Source organism: Lactuca saligna, chromosome 7 (genome assembly GCF_052625555.1).
Source record: "Lactuca saligna cultivar CGN05327 chromosome 7, ASM5262555v1, whole genome shotgun sequence".
Lineage (NCBI taxonomy): Eukaryota > Viridiplantae > Streptophyta > Magnoliopsida > Asterales > Asteraceae > Lactuca > Lactuca saligna.
Window position 1 is genome coordinate 60,502,400 of NC_136423.1, and position 14,739 is coordinate 60,517,138.

The window sequence follows — 14,739 nt, forward strand, 5'->3', positions numbered from 1 at the left end:
GAACTGAAAGATGTAGGATTGCTAGGTGACAAGTGAAGACTTGTTCACACCCAATGATCATAGTTAACATATAATCACACATATATGTATTCAATTAGACATTAAACCACTAATTGAAAAACTTAAGACATCCTAAGGCATGTAAAACACCTTATATAAGTGCTACAAGTCATAAGGATTGCATCTAAGTGCTAAAGGACCTTGCTATTGTGTTTGGGGTTCAAGAGTAAACTCCTTTGGAGTTTACAGTTTTTATGACCATAACCCAATCAATTTACAGTCGTAAACTCAAGAGTTTACGGTCATAAAATCATTACTTTTTGATCATAAGTTGTTTTGAGGTTTTACAAGTCCTTTGAAGCATTTCCACTTGATGGTTAGGTCTTTGGAAGAGATTAGGGCATCATTAGACTCCTTTGAGGAGTTTACGGCCACAAGGCCATTTCCTTTTGGGTTTACTACTGTAAATCCATATGGAAAGTGGTATTTTCATGTTTTCAATCCCTATACACAATAAGGAGTCGATCTAAACCAGTTTCACAAGGAAGGAAGGGACTACGACACACTTTGGCCCTTAAATAAGGGTTTACAGTTCAAGGAGTTCTTGAACCGTAAACACCTTTGATCTTGGTGTTTCCTTGAGTTTCTTTGATGTATAGAAGTATAACAAGCCTTGCAATACACTAGGGTAGGAATACTTACTAGTTGGAAACTTGAAAGGTACCAAAAGGCCAAGAACAATAGTGTGTGTTCTTGGTGTTCTTGGTGTAACTTGAAGAATCAACCTTTTGGAATGATTTCACGGTTAGATATGTGTTAAATCACTAGATTAGGTGTTATACTAACTTGAAAGGGTTAGAAAAACTTACTAGAATAAGATTTGGACAAAATCTTTGGATGATACTTGAGAGAGTTTGGGATTTGGATCTTGAAAGTTGGAAAAGTGGTAAAAATAATTAAGTGTCACTTTTGTACCACTTCCCATTAGGGTTTACGGCTGTAAACTCTTTGCTTAGGTTGTAAACTATAAACTTTTGTTTTTTTGAAAGTTTATTGTTGCACAATAAACCCTAAGGCATCCTCTCTCCTGATATCTCCTAAAGTATTAATCTTGAAATACTCAAACTTATTCTAAAAGGTCTAAAAATTAACAGTAACTGTTCTGACTTCTATTGACTTGACATTTTGTACATAATAGAAATTTTGGGTTGTCACACAAGCATACGCTTGACATGATCAATTACTGGCTGGTACTCCTTAGGATTTGACAGAAGAATGTTGTTGAGGAGTATCCAGTCATGGGGATTCAAGTTCGGTAGTTCAGCAAGGGTGAAGTTGTGAACCGAGCCTTTCGAGCGTCGAGTTACTTTAAATTGAACATTGACAAACTTCCCCGATGAGTAAGGCTTTAAAACCTTGACAGTTGTGATCTTTTTCAAACTCCAGGTCAAGTACTGGGGTTGAGAAAACTCCAGGTAGAACTCTAGCAGATCCATATCTACCTTCGGGTCTGGGGAAGGAACAACAACAGTTGAATTAAAGCAATCGAAGAAAAATGCCTTTCGCGTGATTGGCATGTCAAATTGTGCGTCCTTGGAGTTCTCGAGCCCAAAATACATAACTGCCTCAAGCCAAAGAAACTACAGTCCAAACAGGAAACATGGACTTTTTCTTCTTTAGGAGCTCCGTCTCCTTTTTCATTCGCTCCATTTCAGCCTGTTGTTTCTTGAGTTTTCTTCCAAATCTTTTTCAGAGAGCTTTTTCTTCTGAAACGGATTTTTAGGATTTTCGGCATATACGTCATCCTCATCATCTATGTCATCTTCTCCAATTTTCTTCTTTTTTTCCCTTTGTTACTGACCGAAGCTTCATTACCCTTCGGTTCAGTAGATGGTCTCAGTTCAGTTAGAGGTTAAGTTTGCTTTCCTTGAGTTTGCTTTTCTCCCCCTTGTTTCGGCTGGACACCAGTCACCGGAACACCCTCGATACGACTAAGGAGGACCAATGCTGGCCTAAATTTATCAGCCAGATGACGTATGGTGGTAATTGTGATGATTGGATCATGTGCTTCAACAAGATGAAAGAGGATGGAGTGAACATCAGCCACTTAACTCCGAACAACCTCCTTCTCTGACTTGAGATCATAGAGCTCAGTAGTAGCAGTACGTAGCTTGAGGTTTTGCATTTTAGCTGGGAGGTGTGCCTGTCAAGTTCATCCATGATGCGATTCTCTACAGCCAATTCGGCCTCCAATTGAGTTAAACGGTCATTGACATTAGCATGTAGAGATCCATTGGCTGCTTCAATAGCTTGTTGTGCCGCTTCAAGGTTTGAGCGTTCAGATTGAAGAGACCGTTGAAGGTTCTCTACTGAAGCATTGACAGTTTGAGCGTTCTTAGCAGCCGCAGCCTACAAGGAATCAAAAAACAAGTGAGCTTCTGAAACTAGTTTACCGACTTTTGCGGTCGCTACCTTGCATTCTTTAGTCAAAGCATCAACAACGATTGAGGCTTGTTAACATTGGGAAGTGGAGGCCTCGATTGCTTTGGCTGCAGAAGATAATGCGACACTGTGTTCAGTAACAACGGAGGAGAACAAGGCCTTCAATGCAGCTTCAAAATAAGTTCCGAAGGTAGAGGATGAGAGTAGTTGATCAAGCTTCTCATTTACCTCCTTGAGATGATGTTTCGTAACAGGATCATCATCATCATCATCATCATCGCTCTGCACTCGGTAAGGAGTAAAATACGTGGAATCAAATTCCAACTCCTCACCACCTAGAATAGGTGATATTTCAGTGGATTGTGTGGGAGATAAGAGTTTTGAAGTAGGTGAAGGTTCAGTTGTGATAGGTGGTTTGGTTGTTATTGGTGGAGTGGGGGCGGTAGATTGAGCACCTGTTGTGGTAGTGGTAGTGTTTGTGAATATGGGAGTATGGATGGGAATTGTAGTGAATAATTGAGTGGTTGGAATGGGAAAAAATGGGAGGGATACATACAGGGATGGTAACATGTGGAGGTGAAGGAGGGTGAGAGCGAACTGGAATTTCTGGGGTAGGGAGCGAGGCGGAGTATCACCTCGGTCAGAAAGCCTCATCATTAGAGCTTTCACTCTCAGATGCCGAAGGAGAAGCAATCTTATGTTGGGGAGGAACATACCCAGAATCTGAGTCACTCGAAGATTGTAGTATTAGCCTCCTAGCAGGCTTCTTCAGCTTCTTCGGTTTAGGAGGTGAGGTAACAGCCCGATCAGACTTTCGCTTCAGAGGGGTTTTCACCTTGGTGGGTTTGGAAACTTGTGCCTCTTTTTGGGTTTCTGGTTTATTACCTCTTTTTGTAGGTTTCTCAGCCTCTTCAATAGAGCGAACCATGGCTGGGGTAAGCTCCCTCAGACCTGAAGACCGATGCTTCCTGTATTGTTGGAGTACGTTACTCGAGGCAGAGATGGCAGCGAGCATGGCCTCCGGAATAGAACCAATAAATGAGTACTTCGTTGAATCGGTGACAATAATTTTCAAAGTATGAAAGGTTAGCAATGGAAGAGAGAAGAGAATATGCCATGATTGGAACATGAAGGCGGTCCATTGCCCAGTTTGTGATGATCGTCCAAAATCTACCACACGAGATCTCAGAGTGCCTGGAGGAACAGAACATGCTTTGTACCAACTGTTGCCAGATGATAGACTTGCTTGAACCATCTGAGCCAGCGCTTCGCTCAGAGAGTCCTTTGAAGAGCAGTGTGAAAAGGCCATTCCATTGAGGAGGAGGGAAGGACTTCGTGAACTTTGTGATGGTGGTAAGGGTTTTGGTATATCCCATTTGATAAAACATAGAAAACAGTTGACCAGTGGTAATGGATTCAGGATTTACCAGAGATTGATCTTGAGAAAGACCAATTAGGGCACAGAAACAGTGCTTAGAGATAGAGGTCTTCTCATTGTGGATTTCAAAGTGAATCCTTTCATGAATCTTGTCATAGTAGGCAGTGGAGTAAACAAGTGAAAGGCACGACATTGGAATGACTTTGACCTTAGTGAGCACTTCGACGACAGGTGAGTATTTGAGACACTCAATGACGTACAACATTTAAGGCTCATAAACAACCGGAGTGAGGTCGATGATCAGGTTCTGTTGTGGTTTGATGGTGAGTAATGGTTGACGAACAGAAGTATCGTGAACTGATGAAGAATCTGCCATTGTAGTTGCTTGAAGAAGATGATGAACATAGGAGAGATCGTCGTTGTTCTTTTAGAGAATTTGGGAAATGGTAAAGGTTAAAGACTACCATTCGAATCCCTTCTATACATACAAGTAGGAGAGAGAAAAATCCGGCTGAGATCATGGATTATTTCAAAAATAGCGCCTGACTTGACGTGTGAACAGTTGGCATACCGAGGATGACGCAGGAAAGGGAAAGGTCTTTTCCTTTTTGATACGCCATTCCATAATTTGCGCTTTTTCAAATTACCAAACCGATTGGATAAACGATGAGTCAGCTTCCACTTTATCCCAATCGTCACTCCTTGAACATTTGAATCGTCACTGCATGTGATGCTTTATTGAACACCATTAATAGAGCCAGAGTGTGGAAAATTAAAATTTTCGTGCATAGACTTTGAAAGATAAAGAAATAAAGCAAATGATTTGGGATAATTTGTGATGCCTTAAATAGACAAAAAAAACAATGGATTATGGGCATGAATCAATTCCTTCAAATTCAAGAGAGACATTGAAGTTCTTCCTTGGTTTCCCATTAAATAACAATCAATTACTTGTTAAGAAGTATTGAAAGGCATCTTTTAAATTTATAAAGGGTGGTTATCACTTCAATTCATGAATTCGATACTCGACATGAAACCGAAACTGAATGAAGTACTTGTGAGATCATTGTGATCTATTGAACAAGTAGGTAAGATATCTTTTATATGGACAAAAGGAAGTATTGAAATCTCAAAAATATAAACTAGATCTGTAAGGGAAGAAAAGCCTTGGTTTAAGACAAATTCATGAAAGATCACGCAAAAATAAAAAAAGAGATTTCTTTAGGTAACAAGTAAGCTATTGACTATGAGAATTCACCGTCAACTCATTTGTGGTGTTGAATTGTGGGTTTCACTTAGTACATAGTGGCATGAGACTAAGATCATTAATACAGATTTTGTATAACCATAAACCTCAGTGGTAAATGTTGAGAGTCTCATGGGTTATATTGGTGATACGAAGTATAATGGAAAAAATATTGGAGATGGTATATGAAGCGAATGTACCTTTGCTTTAAAGAAAAGAGTGACCAAGCAGAAAACTCTAAACTCAATATGAGTAGAGTAAGGTAACTCATGATAAGAGTGAAGATTACAACCTAAATTGGGAAAACATGATTTGTATATATCATTTTATTAAGGCTTCACTCAAAATCTTTCGAGGCTTTAGTCAGCATACAACAACATGCTTCTAGGGACACCTAACTAATGGAATAAACTGTAATAAATATACATGCTTGACCTCCACCATCGAGAAATACACTTTGACAAATAAAAGTGTTAAAATAAAATAAATATTTTTGTATTTTGTGAGAATTGACCAATTGAACGAAAGAGAAAAATATTTTTGGATTTTATAAGTATTTTTATGAGAATAAAAGTGAAAAATACTTTTGGAATTTTATATGTGGAAAAGAAGGAATGAAAAAGATTACAAAGGAATACAGTTAAAATGCCTTTTTAAGAAAAAGAAGCGAATGAGTTCAGAAGGACCGAACCCGAAAATAGACTGAAGCTCGCTCTATTTACAAAGGAATACAGTTAAAATGCGGTTCATTTCGGTTCTTGGTCGAACTTGACCCGAAATAGACCGAACGTTCGGTTCATTTCGGTTCGCTCTATTTCCATTGTTACCTTTATGAAAGCGAAGACATTTTTGGTATAGATTCAGCTTGCATCATTCCTAGGCCTTGTAGAATCTTATTGAAGCTCGCTTCATGTAAGGCCTTTGTGAATATGTCTGGCAGTTGATCAGTCGTTCTGACGAAGTGAATTTCTACGTTACCATCTTCGACGTGATCCTTGATGAAATGGTACCTCAGTGTTATATGCTTAGTCTTCGAATGTTGCACTGGGTTGCGACAAATCCTAATTCCGCTTTCAGAGTCGCAATATAGTGGGATTTTCTTCATGTTTAGCCTGTAATCCCTGAGTTGACTTTGTATCTAAATGACTTAAGATGTGCAGGATGCTGCAACAATGTATTCAACTTCTGCAGTGGCTAGAGAAACGCAAGTTTGTTTCTTTCATTGCCAACTAACCAATTTACCATCTAGAAATTGACATCCTCCAGTTGTGCTTTTACAATCTAATCCACAGCCACCTAAGTCAGCATCTGAGAATGCTTGAACAAAAATCCTGAGTTGGCTGGATACCACAGACCAAGAGAGGAGGTTCACTTCAGATATCGAAATATATTTTTCACAGCTTATAAATGGGGTTCGCGTGGGTTGGCTTGAAATCTTGCACAATAACAGACTGAAAACATGATGTCAGGTCTACTGGTTGTAAGATACATCAGAGACCCAATCATTTGTCGATAGAGTGTCACGTCAGCTACTGGTTTCTCCAATGAGGGTGTAAGCTTAGTTCCAAAGGCCATAGGCACTTTCACTTTGGAGTCTCCCATCATCCCAAATTTAGCTAATAAAGTCTTGGTGTATGCTTCCTGATTAATAAAAATGCCTTCGGGTCCCTATCGAATGTTCAATCCAAAAAAAAGTTAATTGGACCATTTGAGCTCATTTCAAATTTAGTTACCATCAACTTTCTGAATTCAACTGTTAAGCTAGGATTCGTAGAGCCGAAGATGATTTCATCAACATAAATTTGGACTATCAAAAGGTGGTTACCTTCTCGCTTACGAAAGAAGCTTGGGTGAACCGAACCTTGTTTGAATTTAGACATTTTTAAGAAACGAGTGACTTTCATACCATGCTCTGGGAGCTTGTTTGAGGCCATATACAGCTTTGTGAAGGACATAACAATGATCTGGATGCTTCTCGTTCACGAAGCTTGGCAGTTGCTCAACATATACGGTTTCTTCAAGTTCACTGTTGCGGAGGGCACATTTGACGTCTATCTGATAGACTTCAAAGTTCTTGTGAGCTGCATAAGCAAGAAAGATAAGAACATACTCTAATCTTGCAACTGGAGCGAAGGTCTCTTCATAATCGATTCCCTCTTCCTAATAGTATCCTTTGACCACCAGCCTCGCTTTATTATGAATGACATTCCCCTCCTTGTCCATCTTGTTCCTAAAAACCCATTTAAGACCGAAAACTGAAGCATCCTTTGGAGTTGGAATAAGACGCCATACTTTGTTTCTTTCAAACTCGTTTAATTCATCTTGCATGGCTTGAACCCAGTCTGAAGGATCAAGCGCTGAGTTAACAGTCTTCGGTTCAACTTTTGGAAACAAAGGAGTTGAACATGCAAAAATCGACTTTAGAAAAGGGTGCAGCCTATTTCGCTTTGATTTGAGAACGAGTTAACACTTTTTCGGAAGATTCCCCAATAATTTGACTTTGAGGGTGATCTTTGGTCCATTTGATAAGTGGAGGGAAATTTGGATCATAGATGGGATCCAATTCAACATTTATTTCTTCCTCTAGCTCGGACAGAATGTCATCATCACCGAAGTTGGTGTTCTCCCCCTCGAAGACCGACGCATGTTCGGTATCTGGATTGTTGTTCCCTTCTTTGAGTGGACTCTCAGAAGAGCTTGAAGAACGAGGCGATAAGCTCTCCCCGTGGAATGATGAACCTTGATCATGAAAAGGAGATGGACCCCCCCCCCCCCTCAACATCAGGACGGTCACTTATAGGTTCTCTTGCTTCTTGCCTTTCGGTTTCTTTAGATTGATCGTCAGCCATCTTTTGACCAGCATCGTCAATAATTTTTTTTAGATTATCAACTTTGTTGTCTTTTGTCGTTGATTCAGAGTCAATTTCCTTTTGAGCCTCATCAAACAAAAGAAAATATTGCTCGAAAAGATTTGAAAGACACGTCGTAACTTGACCATTCTTTGGAAAGATCTCTTGCATTGCACCATTTGCTAATTTCGCCTTCTTAACATAACTATCGTCAAAGGTGACTTAGTATGTTTCTTCGATCTTCATAGAGCGCTTATTGAGAACTCGATATGCCTTGGAGTTCAGGGAGTAGCCTAAGAAAATTCCTTCATCATCCTTAGCATCAAACTTGTTTTGATTCTCTCTTGAGTTGAACACGAAGCATCTTGAACCGAACACATGAAAGAATTTTACATTTGGTTTACGATTGTTCAAGATCTCGTAGGGAGTGATAGAGAATCGTTTGTTCAAAAACTATCTGTTTTGGATATAACAAGCAGCGCAAATTGCATCGGTCCAAAAATACAGCGGCAATAAGGCGAAGCATAGCATTGTGCGAGCTGCTTCACATAGAGATCGGTTACATCTTTCAACGATACCATTCTATCTTGGAGTGTATGGTGTTGACAAGTTCTAAGTGATTCCCTTTTCACCGATAAAGTCTTCAAAGTCTTTGTTCTTGAATTCCAGGCCGTTGTAACTTCTGACGTTGCGAACAACTTTCCTTAGGTTAGTCTCGACCTGTTTTATGAAGAGCTTGATCTTTCGAGTAGCTTCAAATTTTTGCATTAAGGAGAACACCCAAGTGAAACGAGAGATATCATCCACTATAACCAGAATGTATTTGTATCCCCCAATGCTTTCAATAGACGAGGGTCCACATAAATCAATATGTAACAACTCCAATGGTTCTATTACCTTAGTATTGATAATAGAAGGATGACTTTGCTTACTCTGCTTTCCCATTTCACATGCTGCACAAAGATGTTCTTTATCAAATTTTAGAACCGGAAGTCCTCGAACATGATCTCCCAAAACCAACTTGTTGATATCCTTGAAATTTCGATGAAAGAGTCTTCGATGTCATAACCAGCTTTCATCGGAGTGAGCTTTAGTGAGCAGGCAAACTGCTGGTTTTCCCCGAATGGGGTTGAGGTTCAAAGCGTATATTTCTCCTGTTTGCTTAGATTTTAGCAGTACATTATTAGATCTCTTCTCGACAATCTCTGAACCTTCATCATCAAATGATACTTTCAATCCAGTGCCAACTACCAGTTGTGATACGCTGATAAGGTTATGTTGGAGCCCTTCAACAAAAGCCACTTTTCTTATAGAGAACTCGCCGTTAGTGATCATTCCATAGCCTTTGATAATACCAAATGAGTTGTTGTTGTACTTTACAATGCCACCATCCTTAAGAGACCGAAACTCCCTTAATTCTTCCTTCCTCCCTGTCATGTGATGAGAGCAGCCACTATCAATGTACCATTCTTCGTCGAACTGCTCGTCACAAATTACCTGCAAAAATTTTAAGCAGATTTAGGAACCCGAAGTTGGTTGGATCCTCGTGAGCCTTTTACAGAAGAGGGTGTAGTAAGAGAAATATCAACTAAGTAAGTACGTTTAATTAAAGTTTCTTCATCTTTTCTTTTTATGGTGAAAACTTTAATTTTGGTTGGTTTAGATTTAGTGGGTTTGGGATTTGTGGTGTTGCCGTCATCATCCTTTTGGATCTCTTTTGGACGTTTCTTATCTTCTTGAAAGAGCTTTCCTTTTCCTTTTAGATCTTTTGACAAAGGAAAACTAGAATGGGAGGTGTTGGTTTTAGAATTGTCATTGGATCTTCTGAGAGTCTGACTGAACATGGAGGGATGAGGACAGAAACCCCTCTTTCGGTTGTTGTTGGGTGGAGGACCGAAACCGCTCTTTCGGTTGTTGTTGGGTAGAGGACCGAAACCTCTCTTTCGGTTGCTATTGGGTAGAGGACCAAAACCATTCTTTCGGTTGCTATTGGGTAGAGGACCGAAACCACTCTTTTGGTTGTTGTTGGTCATTGGACCGAAACCACCCTTTCGGTTCCTTTTGGTCGAAGGACCGAAACCACCCTTTCGGTTGACATTGTCATGAGGACCGAAACTATCTTTTTTGTTCCTTTTAGGTGTGGGAGCGAAATAACCCTTTTCTTTCCTTGATCTCTCTTGATATTTGTGCTTCTTTTCAATCCTTACATAGTGTGGATTTTGTGATCTCCAAAACTGTTTCCTTTCTAAGAGATTCTTCTTGTATCTCAGATTTTGTTTCTGTTTATGATCAGCCACTTGTTTTGGATTCCTGTGGATGTTATCCTTTTCCTTGAGGTAGGAGTATAGTCACTTTTTGTTAAGGATGTTTCGCTATTGGTTTGCAGAGGTTTGCCCATTGAAGTTTTGGTTCCACTTGTGCTTGGCACCTCATATCTTCTTGGCTCATCAAGTGGTTCGGGTATGTATCTACCTTTCACTCTCCATGAAGTTTTTTGAGATAGACCCTTCGTCTCATCAGCGTTGTCTATTGGGGCCGACCAGAAAAATTCGTGACATCCGCCAGCATTGTCTTCATCTACCATAGCTGTTAACTCTGCAATTTGTTGTGGACTGACACCTGGTACTGTGTAGACTTGATTTAGAGTGGTTTGTACCTTCCGGTACACTACAACTTTAGTTTTGAGAACTTTGGTTTTGTCAGTAGATGAGCGAGCGAACTCAACAGAGTTTTCAGAAATTAGGTTTTTGTGTGACTTAGGTTCGCTTTTGTGTGACTCAGATCATCATCCTCATTAAGTTCAGATGCATTTTCAACATCAATTTTATTTTCTGAACTTAATTTGGCATTCAACGAGTAAAATTTATGTACAGTTTCGGTTCTTAATTTCAATCTATCATTTTCGTCTAACAAATTTTTGAGCATGTCCTTGTGGTCCTTGGATTTTATGTAGGATTCAATTTTGTCTATAACTATTTTATATGCTGGAGAAACCTCATCAGAAGATACAATGCTTTCACAGTTGTAGGCTTCAACATCGATTTCATCCTCCTTTAACTCAAGGAAGGGTAAAATCATGCAATGTATCTTCTTCCCTATTTCACAATCAAGATGCAACTAAGTGATGTTAAAATAGAGTCTTTTAGCAACTAAATAAAACACATTTCGCTGTTTAAGAAGTTTGAGATTGTCTCTTTGTAAATAAATTGATTCATCCTTAGATGTAATTAACTTCTGCTCTTTTTGCTCGATCCACATTCTCCTTTCCTCACTCTTTGATGAAATCCTGCTGATTTGATAAGTTAGGTTAGAATTTGTGACACGGGTTTGGGTGAGACTGCTACTTATACTTGAAAATTTAGATTTTAACTTATTTAATTCCTTTTCATAGTCAGTAACAGGTACTTTTAGAGAGACAAGAATATTTTGTACCTTCTTTCTCAACTCATCACATTCGTTGATCTATGCACTGACAGGTTTGGCAGTGAAACACCTGTCCTCTCGCTCCCTTTCATCTTCAACTCCCCCTTCGGTTGTGTATCCTCTCAGTTGAGACACGCCTTCGGTTACCACAAAGCCCCTTCATGTAACACGTTCTTCTTTCGCCAGCATAGCCTTCCCATGAGAGGGCTTTCAGACTTCATCATCCTCGGAATCTGTGGACCAAACTTCCACACCACCGAATTCATCACAGTTGTATGTATCTTGCACAATTAAAGCATTCATTGTAGTATTGTTAGCGGCAGACTTTATTTTCTTGATTTCCTCCAATCTTCTCAGGAGGATCACTTCCTCATCTTCTTCATTTGTCTTCTCTTCCTTCTTTCTCAGCATGCAATCTTTTGCAAAATGATTCTTGCCTCCACAGTAATGGCAGTCAAATCCTGAGTCTCCTCCAAATTTCGCTTCCTTCTTTGACTCTTCAGACTTTGACCCTATCTTCGGTTCCTCCTTGATCTTTTCGGTGCTATAACTAGCCTGCCAGTTTCGGTTCTTGTTGGCTGGGAATTTCTTCTTAATAAATTTTGTAGGCTTAGACACCATCAAGGCATATTCATCACCGGTTAGAGGCAAGATCCAATTCCTCTTCTTCTTCAATTGAGCTTTTTTCCTTTAGAGATAAGAGCTAAAGAACCCATACTGGAAACCACATTCATTTCCATAGACAGAGCTCTTTCATGAGATTTCAACATACCCAGTAGTTTCGCCAACGAATATGACTTGAATTGTTCATGAGCATTAACTGTAGATACAATAGCCATCCGTTCGGATCTGAGACCGTTCATAAAAGTAACCTTTTGTTCAATAACCTTCCTTTCGATCCCATGCTTTATCATCTTACTTAAAAGATCACTGAAACGATCAAAGGCTTGAACGAGTTCCTCTTCAGGCTTCTGCTTAAAGTCTCCAAATTCAGACAGCAAGAGAGTTTGAATTGAATGTTCCAAATCTTCCTCATTGGAATACAATTCTTTTAATCAATCCCAGATTTGTTTAGCCTTGGCACAAGAACATACCTAACGGAATGTATCTGACTGTAGCGCAAACTTAATCATCCTCAGGGCTTTTATGTTGCATTGAAACTTTTCCTTCTCGTCTTGAGGAATATCTTTGACTTCGTTAACAAGATGATTGTACTCCTTTTGAGTTTTAACAATCTTAGAGGTGCTTGAGTGAGCAAATGGGCCAACAGTGATCGCTTCCCAGATCAAGTATCCATTGTCCTCCGATCAAATCACATAATCTTCGAAGTGATGCGTCCAGACTTCATAGTCTTGTGTATACAAGATTGGTATCCTAGTTGTCGAACCAATGCTGTTAGCGATGTTGATTGGATTGGCTTGTGAATCTTCCATGGACACTGTAATGGCTTTTGATCGATAACCTGTAAAAGATCAGACTTGTAATATATCGTTAGGGTTAGATCAACCATTAATGAGATACGTCAATATGGAATGACGGCTCAATTAATATCAATCAATGCGGAATTAAAAACCCTAACAATTTCTTCGACGGAAGAGATGTGTATGAATCACACAGTCTCCCGCTCTGATACCAATTGATGAGAACAAAAACTCTAGATCGATTAGATCTTTCACATGTATAATTATAGAAATCGAACAAGTCAAAAACAGTATGAAAGTAAACCCAGGATGGAATCAAATGTATGCTTATGATTCAAAATAAAGTCACGCCTCAGTAGAGCTCGACAAAGAACTTCCGTTGTAGAGGCGAGCTAGGGTTGTCACCAGACAACCCCGATTCAAGATATGAGGATCCGCTACCACTGTCATCAGGTTGGTACGTGAATACCAATTATCCACAGCTCACAGCCAGGCCGGTGCAGGCGCCATCACCGACTACATTGAGGATTGCTGATGGGAGTGAGGGACAAGCAGTGCCCCCGAGGGCCCAGGGGTGCGCCTTCCAGCACAAAGCACAGGAGGTCAGGGCAGCACCACATATGGTTGCCGGTATGTTTCTATTCATTATCTTACTAATTATATTTATTTTACGCTTATATTTTTGTGCCTGTGATTAGGTACGTTTTTAGTGAACTACTTACCTGCTTTGGTATTATTTGACTCGGGGGCGAGTCGGTCGTTTGCTTCTCAGTCATTCAATAGGGAGTTAGTGTTGCCAGTGGGAGAGCTAGAGTGTCTGCTGCGAGTCTCTATCGCCAAAGAACAAGAAGTCTCCGTTTATTCAGTCTATCGGGGATACGTGTTAGAGATCTTCGGGGTATCTTTTTCGTTCAACTTGATTCAGATTCATATGGGGGATGGGTGTGTGATCGTGGTCACCGATGGGCTCAGTTGCTTCGGTGCTATGATCGACTGCGAGGGCCAGTGGGTGGTGGTTCAAACTTCATGTGGGGAGAACTTATTGTATATAGCGAGGGTACCAGATTGGGATCAGGATTTTGTTCAGTTGCCAGGGCTCGACAGGACATTCAGCACGGGTGTGCGGGTTATCTAGAGTACGTGGCAGATATGTAGGTTAAAGATCATATTTCAATTTCAGAGGTTCCGATGGTCAGGGAGTTTGCTGACGTGTTTCCACAGGAGTTACCAGGAGTGCCTTCGGAGAGGCAGGTGGAGTTTAGGATAGACCTAGTGCCAGGTACGACCCCTGTCGCCAAGGTGCCATACCGGTTAGCACCACCAAGGATATATGAGCTTTCATCATAGTTCCAGGAACTGTTGGGCAAGCAATTCATTCTTCCGAGTAGTTCTCCATGGGGAGCACCGATTCTCTTCGTTAGGAAGAAGGATGGTTCAAACCGGATGTGCATTGATCACCGAGTGTTGAACAAGCTGACAGTGAAGAACCATTATCCACTCCCGAGGATAGATGACCTCTTTGATCAGTTGCAGGGAGCCTCTTGGTTCTCCAAGATAGCCATGAGGTCTGGGTACCAATCAGGTCAGGGTTAGGGAGGAGGATGTGGAAAAGACCACCTTCCAGACTTGTTATAGACGTTACGAGTTTGTGGTGATGTCGTTTTGGCTCACCAGCACGCCTGCAGTATTCATGGACCTCATGAATCGGGTTTCCAAACCGATGCTAGATTGCTTGGTCATTGTATTCATAGACGATATGTTGTTATACTCCACGACTCGAGAACAGAATGAGGAGAACCTTCAGGAGTTATTGGGTGTTTTGAGGTGGGAACGGCTTTATGCCAAGTTCTCACAATGTGAGTATTGGTTATGAGATGTTCAATTCCTTGGACACCTCGTTAACCATGAGTGGATTTTGCTCAATCCGGCCAAAATCGAGGCGGTTATGCAGTGGGAGGTTCTGAAATCTCCCTCGAATAT